Source organism: Chelon labrosus, assembly GCF_963514085.1.
Source record: "Chelon labrosus genome assembly, chromosome: 20".
Classification (NCBI taxonomy): domain Eukaryota; kingdom Metazoa; phylum Chordata; class Actinopteri; order Mugiliformes; family Mugilidae; genus Chelon; species Chelon labrosus.
Window position 1 is genome coordinate 7,511,401 of NC_140353.1, and position 11,750 is coordinate 7,523,150.

Here is an 11,750-nt window from a genome sequence, read left to right on the forward strand (position 1 = left end):
CAGAAACCTGGACAGTCTCCTAAACTTCTAATATACGGAGCATCAACTCTCTACTCAGGAACTCCATCTAGATTCAGAGGCAGTAGATCTGGTTCTCAGTACACTTTAACCATCAGTGGAGTTCAGACTGAAGATGCTGGAGATTATTACTGTCTTGGTGAACATGGTAATTATGTGTTCACACAGTGAAATAGAGCCGTACAAAAACCTCCTCCAGTCTGACTGAAGGCTGCAGGTGCAGAGAGTTGGTGAAGAGACAGTGATGAGGAGAACTGGTCCAGTGAACACAACACTAGAGTCATCAAGCAGAAACACAATGAATCTAAATAAAAATGAAACAAACTCACTGACACTTTTGCAGCACGTACCTTTAACTTTAATGCATAAAATATTACAAATAAATCTTTAATTTATTATACAAATGATTATTTTTGAATGAGACACCAAACTTGATTTCCTCCAATATATTGATAACTATTGTGTGTTAATGCTACATGAGTAAAAAGTAAAGGATTGAGACATAAACCAACCACAGTGACACTAATCTTCAGCAGCGTTTCTAATGTAAGTATTTTCTTGTGTTCCATTCAGATCATAGATGGTTTAAATCCAAACAGTATTTCTCCTGATGTGGTGTCCCTCGTTGCCTTCAGTGTGTTGAGAGCAGAGAAATCATTTCCATAGAGAGGAGGCTTTGCATCGTCAGCTGATCCTCCAGTCAACTGAGAAGGTTTATAGTCCTGTGAGTTCAACACTGCAGGACTCAGATCTGTCAGTCAACACAGCAGAAACCACAACCACCATGACTCTCATCACCATCCTCATCTGGACGCTGGCCTGCTGCTGTTTCACAGGTTCATTCTCTCAGCAACATTTCAGTCATGATGTGCTGCCTTTTCTCTCATTTATTTCTGCTGATAAATCAATGATTTGTTTTTGTCTGCAGGATGCAGCGGTCAGGTGACTGTGACTCAGTCTCCTCCAGTAGAGACATCTACTCCAGGATCCACTGTCACTCTGACCTGTAAGACCAGCCAAGCTGTAGCATGTGGTGGTAGCTGTCTTTACTGGTATCAACAGAAATCTGGACAACCTCCAAAGCTCCTGATACATTCTGCAAGCTCACGTGTATCAGGAACACCAGCTCGGTTTAGTGGCAGTGGAAGCAACTCTGACTTCTCTTTGACCATCAGTGGAGTTCAGGCTGAAGATGCAGCAGTTTACTACTGTCAGAGTTACCACAGCGGCCCAGTGTTCACACAGTGATTTGTAGTCGTACAAAAACCTCCCTCAGTCAGACTGCAGAGACTCTGAGCTGTTACAGCAGGAACCGACTGCAGCTGCTGAAGAGGAGGAGACTCTGACACAGACCACTGAACACAGAGCTGACAGTAACCTCACCAAGCACTAAATACACATTTACACTCATATATGAACACATTTTATACTTAATATAATTTATTTTTAATTCCATCACAAAAACAATTGTGAAACTAGAAAATACTGATGAAAGAAGAGAGTAGAGGACCTGTGCTCATTGCATCGTCCCCCAGCTTCATATAGGCCTATTGCAGAATAGCAAATGGATGGTTCAGTCTAGCTCTAACTATAAGCGCTGTCAAAACGGAAAGTCTTAAGCCTGACCTTAAAAGTAGAGAAAGTGTAAAGCTTTGAGTTTTTTCAGTATAAAGACTAAAGGAGATCTGAACCAATCAATAAATAACCTGAAGTAATTCATTTCAGTTTTATTTATATTGTGTCAATAACAATACAAATTGTCTTAAGAAGCTTTGCAAACTTGTTGTATCACAGGTGAGTTAGCTGCTATAATGACTGAATATAAGCAGTACCATTGCGGTTAACATAGCAGTTAACATGATATACAGTAGTACCACTGAATTACATGAATAGTAACAGAGAAGAAATCAGATAAGAAATTATAGGATAGGAGCTCGGTGCAAGAGAGAAGGGAGTAGAGGACATGTGTTCGGTGCATCGTCCCCCAGCAGCCTAGGCCTATTGCAGCATAACTAAGGGATGGTTCAGTCCATCCCTAACTATAAGTGTTATCACAAAGGTAAGTCTTAAGCCTGACCTTAAAAGTAGAGAGGGTGTCTGCCTCCCCAACCCAAAGTGGGATCTGGTTCCACAGGAGAGGAGCCTGATAGCTGAAGGTTCTATGTTCCATTCTACTTTTTGAAATTCTAGGAACCACAAGTAGGCCTGCACTTTGAGATCAAAGTGATCTGTTGGGATGATGTGGTAAAATGAGGTCTAAGATAGGATGGAGCTAGGCCTTTAAGGGCCTTGTATGTAAGGAGGAGGATTTTAAATTGTATTCTAGATTTTAAAGGGAGAAAATGAAGAGAAGCTAGAACTGGAGTAATATGATCTCTCATGCTAATTCCTGTCAATGCTCTTGCTGTGGCATTTTGAATCAATTGGAAGCTTTTTAAAGAGCTATATGGACAGCCAGACAGTAATGAATTACAGAATTTTGTCTGCAGGATGCAGCGGTCAGGTGACTGTGACTCAGCCTCCAGTAGAGACATTTACTCCAGGATCCACTGTAACTCTGACCTGTATGACAAACCCAAAGGTCACGACATGGTCAGATGGAACTCGTCGATTACACTGGTATCAGCAGAAATCTGGAGAAACTCCGAAGTTAGTCATGAAAAATGGTAAAAATCCCACAAGTGAATTTTCATCATGATTCTCTGGAAGAGGTGACGGAGTGAATGCTGCTTTGACCATCAGTGGAGTTAAGACTGAAGATGCAGCAGTTTACTACTGTCAGAGTGCTCATGAAATAAACAGTGCTTGGGTGTTCACACAGTGATTTGTAGTCGTACAAAAACCTCCCTCAGTCAGACTGCAGAGACTCTGAGCTGTTACAGCAGGAACCGACTGCAGCTGCTGAAGAGGAAGAGACTCTGACACAGACCACTGAACACAGAGCTGACAGTAACCTCACCAAGCACTAAATACACATTTGCACTCACATTATCAGAAAAAAACAGAAGGACACTCCTCCATCTGAGACCTCCCTGGAGAAAGTTTACCTTCTCTTATTAGTTGAAACCTTGACTGCTCTTCCTCCAATTTAATCTTTTCAGTTCTCTGCCTCATTCTTTCCAGCTCAAGTTGTTTCTCATTATTCACTTTTAAGCATAGATTCTCGTTTTCAAACTGCATCGCCATCATTTCCTTCTGCTGATGAAAAGTTAGACAAGCTGTCCGTACAAGTATTTGTTCTGACAGGCATGGGAGCTGGTTCCACTGCAGCCACTCCAAGCTCTTCCTCCTTTAACACACCTTTTTCAAACAAAGATGATAACACCACTTGATTAACCTCCTCTTTACGCTGCTGGTCTGCAACCTTAAAGCTATAATGGTTAGCTATTTGAACCAGCTCATCATTTTTACAGCCATTCACAAATGTCACCTTTGGTACCTCAAAATACCCTGACTTGGAAGCCATAACTACCAGTCCACTGACACAGACAGTAATGTGTTACTAATCAAACTTACGAAAGACTCTCCCCTAGTCTCTATGTGGGTCTGCGGCAGGTAGATTAAGCACAAACCCCGTGGGCCTGTAAAGTAACCTGGGAACAGGTAACCCTACAAGAAAACCACATGGAAATGCCCCGAGATAGATCTCCAAAGACAACCAACACTAACTTCTCCCCGCAATACTACAAAAAAACACAAACCGACACAACAAAAAAGATAAGTGTCCTACGGCCTAGCGGAGAAATCCCTGCACCCAGCGTATGAAGACAGTCACATTTACCTTCTGAATGGCACATGGCAATCCCACATAAGGTCAAACAGTTGCTAACTGAGAACACATGGTGTATCGCCACAAAAACCACAGCAAAAACTCCAAGCCAACCAAAGTTCTTAACTTTACCCTCACAACAAAACACACAAACAAATCAGCACTCAACTGGACCAAACCGCCAGAGTGTACAAGCAACATGTGAAAGCTGCCACCACAGGCACAAACAAACTTATTAACCAAACCAACTTTGATGGATGAGCCCCCATTTCTCATGACCTGGCTCAAGTGGCCACAACAACAGGAAGACACACCAGTATTAAGATTAAAACAATACTGTATCTATTCACAAAATTAAACCAAATTAACGTGTCAAAGTAAGAATCAACAAATGAGATGTTGAAGTCAGTAAAGGCAGCGGTATATGATGTGAATGAGTGATGAGTATGTGTGCTGATGTTGTAGAGTGTAAAAGACACTCAGACTTATAATTTTGTCAGTTAGATTAATGGCTTCATGAATTCAGTTATTATTCATTTATTTCTCTACATTTTATCAGTTACATAGAAAGTCAGATTGAAAATGTACAGATTAGATTTATAATTAATGTTTGAAAATCATTCAAATAAAACCATCGATCTATAAACCTCTTCTTCATAATGAATATATTATTAGAAGAACTCAAAGACACTGTCTCATTTTCATCTACAGTTTTATTGAATGATAGTTACATTTTTTTCCCACATTTGTTGAAGAATAGATTCTCTTGGTTTAAAATCAATAAACTTGACTTTCATTTCAAAAGTTTTGAACATGAAGCAGAATATCAGGCAGATCTAAATGAAAAAGCTGCATGCACACTTTAACACAGACTAGACAGGTGCAGAAATACAAGTGTTGCTGAAGCTCTACTCTGAGCAGCGGTCAGGCTCCAGGGTTTGAGTGACAGGGCTCTGTCCACTCAGACTGGCCTCACAGCTCACTGAGCCCGCCGTCCTCCACTGGTCTGCAGTGAGGCTCAGGGAGCTGCTCCAGCTGTAGCGGCCGTCACTCCCCAGGACCTCCACGCTGCGGGACACCCCCGAGGACCTGCTGTTGCCCCCCACCTTCCAGCCCAGACTCCAGGTTGAGGGGAAGCCCCCGCTGGCCAGACACACCAGTGTGGCACTGCTCTGCTTCAGCTCCTCTCTGGAGGGGGGGAGGACGGTCAGGGTGGGACGCGTCAGACCCACTGGAGGAGAGAGACGGGTAGGAAATACAAAGGAGTCAGAATGAAGGCTGGTAATAAAGGAAGATGACATTTCTTGTATTTTATCAATCAACCAGAAGAACTTGTGCTGCTGTTGGACTCATAAATCACTCAGTATCAGACCATCAGCCTCATGATTCAAGTGTAAATGTCACTAAAACATGAATTAATATTAATTATTGATGACGTCTTCATATCTGTTTCATAATGTGTGACAGTGAATAACTCATCTCTGGGATGATTTTCTATGTTTAAACTGACAGAGCTGAAACATTCATGTGAACACAGTTAAAACTTTGACATCTGTCTCTTTCACTTCCTTTAAACTACATGTGAAATGAATGAACCGTGAACACAAAGCTGATCTGCATTTACTGATAAAATGATCTTTATTACTAACTGAAATCCACATCACACTTTTAATCTAAAAACTGTTTATATGTTAAAAATGAAGAAAAGAAAATAACATTAAACTACTGACGTTACGTTTTGAGTCTTACAACTTGACATCGATCACATGTTGATTTAAAACATTTTTAAGCAGAGAATAATTCAAAGTCATCGTAAAATAAAAATTTAGAAAACTAATAATTTATGTTTTATCATTTCAGTTACTGTATACTGAGTTAATATTGATCTCTGTGAAGTTTCTTGTCAGAGTTAAAACGTTGGATCAGTTTTGTTAAATAATGAAAAATATCAACGACAAAAAATCAATGAACTCGATCACATTTTCACCAAATATGAGAAAAAAAGTTACGAAAGCAAAAAGCTACAAAGAAAAAGGTACTTACAGTCAACGGTGAGTTTGGTTCCTCCACCAAAAGTGTACCACAGTGATACAAACTCATTAAGAGGCCGTACAAAAACCTCCTGCTCTGAGAACAAACATCTATCCTCTGAAAAAACTCTGATTCTTCTGATAACACAGCAAAAAATACACTTTTGTGAATGTATTATAATGTGTAATCATATGGATGTTGAAATCATTTTTAATAAAGTGACTGTATTATTTAATTTTAGCTTTACTTTTCTACAACTGAAAGAGAAACCTCAGTCTCCTTTTAGAAACGTCATTGATTCTTAATTTGAAATCAGCTGACACATGATTAAATGTACATGATACTTTTATCACAATGATTTACAATAAATTATGAATTATGACTAAAACTATATATATGATCTTCACTCCAATGAATTGAATGTTCAAGTAGAAATACAAACCACAGTGAACACAAACTCATCCTTAAATCCTTAGTTGTATTTGTAATGTAAATATTTTCTTGTGTTCCATTCAGATCATAGATGGTTTAAATCCAAACAGTATTTCTCCTGATGTGGTGTCCCTCGTTGCCTTCAGTGTGTTGAGAGCAGAGAAATCATTTCCATAGAGAGGAGGCTTTGCATCGTCAGCTGATCCTCCAGTCAACTGAGGAGGTTTATAGTCCTGTGAGTTCAACACTGCAGGACTCAGATCTGTCAGTCAACACAGCAGAAACCACAACCACCATGACTCTCATCACCATCCTCATCTGGACGCTGGCCTGCTGCTGTTTCACAGGTTCATTCTCTCAGCAACATTTCAATCATAATGTACTGCCTTTTCTCTCATTTATTTCTGCTGATAAATCAATGATTTGTTTTTGTCTGCAGGATGCAGCGGTCAGGTGACTGTGACTCAGTCTCCACTAGAGACATTTACTCCAGGATCCACTGTCACTCTGACCTGTAAGACCAGCCAAGATGTTTACAGATATAGCAGTGGAAATCAGGGTATGTTCTGGTATCAACAGAAGTCTGGACAACCTCCAAAGCTCCTGATAAGAGCTGGGAGCAGCCGTGAATCAGGAACACCATCTCGGTTTAGTGGCAGTGGAAGCAGATCTGACTTCTCTTTGACCATCAGTGGAGTTCAGGCTGAAGATGCAGCAGTTTACTACTGTCAGAGTGAACATCAAATAAACAGTGCTTGGGTGTTGACACAGTGATTTGTAGTCGTACAAAAACCTCCCTCAGTCAGACTGCAGAGACTCTGAGCTGTTACAGCAGGAACCGACTGCAGCTTCTGAAGAGGAGGAGACTCTGACACAGACCACTGAACACAGAGCTGACAGTAACCTCACCAAGCACTAAATACACATTTACACTCGTATTAGCAGGTCTTAGATTTTATAAACATGAATTTAAATTTCAAAATCTTAGATAGATAGATAGATAGATAGATTTCCGTTGTCTTTCTTTTATATGGTGGAGAGGATGGTCATTGTTATCCATGACTGATAACAGTTCGTTCAGTGTCCTCTTCTCCACCACCTCTTCAAAAGTCCCCTGTCTGCAGCCGATCACAGAACCAGCCTTCCTGATAGAGCCCGACCGATAAAGGATTTTGAAGGCCGATACCGATACAAATATTTGTTGGTTTTAAAAACCGATATTCCGATATATCTGCCGATATTTTTTTTTTTCAGAAACGCGCAACAAAACATTAACTGATTTCCCTAACATTAGTTATTTGTAGTTATTTATGAGTTTTAACTAAAATAATATGATAATGCATCCCTTTACCTGCACTTTTTAAATTCTTGCCATCAAGCTACATCAAACCATTTTCAATCATCAGTTGCTGCCTGCCTTCTAAAACCTACTATTTAGCGATCTAAATCCATTATGTGACTCGTTAATGCTGCGGCTGAACGACAGTCTGCAACGCACACTTGGCGTCATTGGATTTCACACACGTGTAAAAGAAAAGCTAACTTTTATGCACAAGCTACGTTTGATACTTTTTCTCTATGTCTAAATGTTCACTCCTCGCAAGTCTAACTTACATTTTACAATGCAGGGACTGTAACTAGAGACATGCTAGTTATAAATACAGTAATCATTACAGTACTTTATTTAGGCAGAATAAGTTCGTTGTGGTTTCCAAGCTCATTAATGTTAACGTTAGCGGTCTTCCACTGATAGTGGCATTAGCTAGCTTTGTGGTTAGCTAGTCTATGATGAGCCATAATTTAGCAATGGATAACGTCATACTGCAAATTGTAAAACATACATTTTCACTATAACAGGCCAAGGAGAGATGATACGTCTCATTGCTATAACTGTCACGCTATTAAAGAAATACTTCAGTCACATTGTCAAAAGTTAAAAGGACAGTCAGTCAACTACACTGTAACAACGTAACGTAATTAGCTACTAGCTAATTCCGCTTCACTCTCGGCTTATTTAACAGCAGCAAAACTGGACATGATAGTCACGAATTTTGTCATGCTTATTTGAGTTAAGAGAACTGATGAGGATGTTCTTTTAATTGTTATTCAAGCAATGTATGTCTCGTGACCAACTCACCATGAACACACTTCACCGATGATCTTACTCGTGGATAACTGGTTCTCTCTGTCCGACTCTGGCTGGAGTGTTGCCAACAGTGACGGTGTAGAGTGCCCTCTGGTGGACAAACTAAACTATACAACGCCAACACTCATGACATGGTTGAAGGGTGTTTCGTTTTTATTTTATTTTTGAAATATTCATTTATCGGCCATTATAAATGCCGATACCGATAGTTTTGAAAATGCCTAATATCGGCCGGCCGATATATCGGTCGGGCTCTACTTCCTGATCACTTTACTCTGTCTGTTGGCGTCACCGGCTGCAATGCTGTCACCCCAGCAGACCACAGCAGAGAAAAGGGTGCTGGTTCAGTTCAATCTGTTGTTGATGATCACTCTCAGGTAGCTGTTCCCTTCCTCCTGAAACCAGTCTACATCTCTTTGGTTTTGTCCACCTTAATCCAGCCCACTCCACAAATCTGTCCACCAGCCCTTTACACTTCTCCCCTCGTCCACTGCTTATACACCCTACAGTAGTTCAGTAGTATAAACCATGCATTCTGTAACATTAGCATTTCATTTAGAAGAAAAGTAGTGATACTTGACATTTTTGCTGTATTTAATCACATTCAACCATTTTCCTATTGTGTGTAATCATTTGTAAATCAACATCTGATTCATCAGTGTGAACATTTATTGTGTTAACTGCAACAACTTTAAAAACAACATCAAAAGAGAACACAACAGAACATATGACCTGTAAACAAAGGCTATATGTGAGATGTGATGTATATGTGTGTGTTTTAGAGAAACTGATTTTTAGTCCTCTGAAGGGTACCAGCTGCTCATCAACTGAGATGGACAGGAGGGGGACAGTGATTGGACAGCAAAGAACAGGCAAGTCTGGTCTTCATCTCATGCCGAAACATTGCCCTCCCTCATCCCTCAAAAAAACATGCCCCTTTCAAACCTGAAATGATCAGTGCGTGCTTACAGATTCACACACACTGTCTCTCTCGCACACACACACACCCACACCCACACAAACACCCTAGTACTCACATGGCTCCATAATATAAATGGCAAACTTACAAGAATTTCATGCATCAGCCTCCGTTAGGAGAATGGTTGAATCTGATCAATTACAGTTAAAATGTCAAATATCACTACTTTTCTTCTAAATGTAATGCTAACATTACAAACTGTATGGTTTTATTCTGTAATGGGGGTGAGATTACAAAATGTGGTTTGAATGGAAGTCAATGGGGCATTTTTGGCCACGAAGGTTTCCAGAAGGAGTATATGACACTACATAAAAAATACTAATGCGATCATATCAATTTTATTGCTAATTGCTGACATATCCAAGACTCTAATCACCACCAAAGGGCCATCCCCCTACCGTTTTTTGTAAAAAAAAAAACAACAATTGATACTTCATGTAATCAGACTGACATTTAAGGGGTTAAAATCCTGCAAATGACTGAAATGTTGGTAGTTTTTAGCAGGTTTGATGTTGTTTAAGTGGTTTATTAAAAAAAGCAGGAAAGAATATTGATGTATGATGATTTTATGACAGTTTATTTGTGTGTATATATTATTGCTGAGAAAGTGTCCAAAGGGTAGTAAATTTGAGGAGGGCACAAGGGCTACAGTCATCAAGCAGAAACACAATGAACTGAAATAAAACGTTGCTACACTTTTACATCTACACACTCAGACTTATAATTTTGCCAATTACATTAATGGCTTCATGAAGGAAATTTAAAACTCTTCATAAGTTGATAATTGTCTCTAATAGCATCACACATGCAGAACTTTCTCTAGCTGACAGAAAACTGAAAAACGACTGACTGATGAATTATGACTAAAACTATATATATGATCTTCACTCCAATGAATTGAATGTTCAAGTAGAAATACAAACCACAGTGAACACAAACTCATCCTTAAATCCTTAGTTGTATTTGTAATGTAAATATTTTCTTGTGTTCCATTCAGATCATAGATGGTTTAAATCCAAACAGTATTTCTCCTGATGTGGTGTCCCTCGTTGCCTTCAGTGTGTTGAGAGCAGAGAAATCATTTCCATAGAGAGGAGGCTTTGCATCACCAGCTGATCCTCCAGTCAACTGAGAAGGTTTATAGTCCTGTGAGTTCAACACTGCAGGACTCAGATCTGTCAGACAACACAGCAGAAACCACAACCACCATGACTCTCATCACCATCCTCATCTGGACGCTGGCCTGCTGCTGTTTCACAGGTTCATTCTCTCAGCAACATTTCAATCATGATGTGCTGCCTTTTCTCGCATTTATTTCTGCTGATAAATCAATGATTTGTTTTTGTCTGCAGGATGCAGCGGTCAGGTGACTGTGACTCAGTCTCCTCCAGTAAAGACATTTACTCCGGGATCCACTGTCACTATGACCTGTAAGACAAGTCGAGATGTTTCCACATATAGTGATGGAACTCAGGGTATGTTCTGGTATCAACAGAAATCTGGACAACCTCCAAAGCCCCTGATAAAATATGTGAGCACACGTGAATCAGGAACACCAGCTCGGTTTAGTGGCAGTGGAAGAAACTCTGACTTCTCTTTGATCATCAGTGGAGTTCAGGCTGAAGATGCAGCAGTTTACTACTGTCAGAGTGTACACAGCGGCCCAATGTTCACACAGTGATTTGTAGTCGTACAAAAACCTCCCTCAGTCAGACTGCAGAGACTCTGAGTTGTTACAGCAGGAACCGACTGCAGCTGCTGAAGAGGAGGAGACTCTGACACAGACCACTGAACACAGAGCTGACAGTAACCTCACCAAGCACTAAACACATTTACACTCACATACAAACATATTTTATAATTACCATAATTTTTTCCATGAAAGAAAAAAATGTGAAACTTACATACTGATGTAAAATTTTCAGTCTCCTCAATATGAATCCATCAACCAGGTAGTTTATCTTACTAAAATCTCCATATGGAGATAACACACATACCTGCATCTTTTATGAAGCTTTAAGTTTTATTATTAGACATTTATCTATTAACATAAACAGACATTTAACTTTTTTTGACAACATTATAATTTCATTTCCACCAATGAAAACTGTTTTATTTCTCTGTGCTCGTGTCTCTGTCTCACATTCAGCTCATAATCTTCTTTTCTGTAAGTTTCCATGACCTATTTCTGTCCTTAGACTCTGGTAATGGTGACATTTGAATTCTTTCAGTTCTCAGCACTACTTTAAATACGGTTGAGAACTTCTCTGCCTCTCCTCTACCTGTACAGTAGACCTCTCAGATCCCCAGAACAACTGCTCCTATGTGATCCATGAGTCCATTAGAGACACTAAGTCTCTATGGTGGTGGCCCCT

At 39.9% G+C, this 11,750-nt stretch overlaps 1 long non-coding RNA gene across 1 annotated transcript; it reads right to left on the reverse strand.

Moving 5' to 3' along the window:
• Window positions 1-4,480: 4,480 nt before the first annotated feature.
• LOC311505924 lies at window positions 4,481-6,346 on the reverse strand. Its single transcript, XR_014699672.1, has 2 exons — window positions 5,831-6,346; window positions 4,481-5,018 (listed from the first exon to the last, which is right to left on the reverse strand). It is a non-coding gene; the product is annotated as an uncharacterized lncRNA (long non-coding RNA).
• Window positions 6,347-11,750: the final 5,404 nt, after the last annotated feature.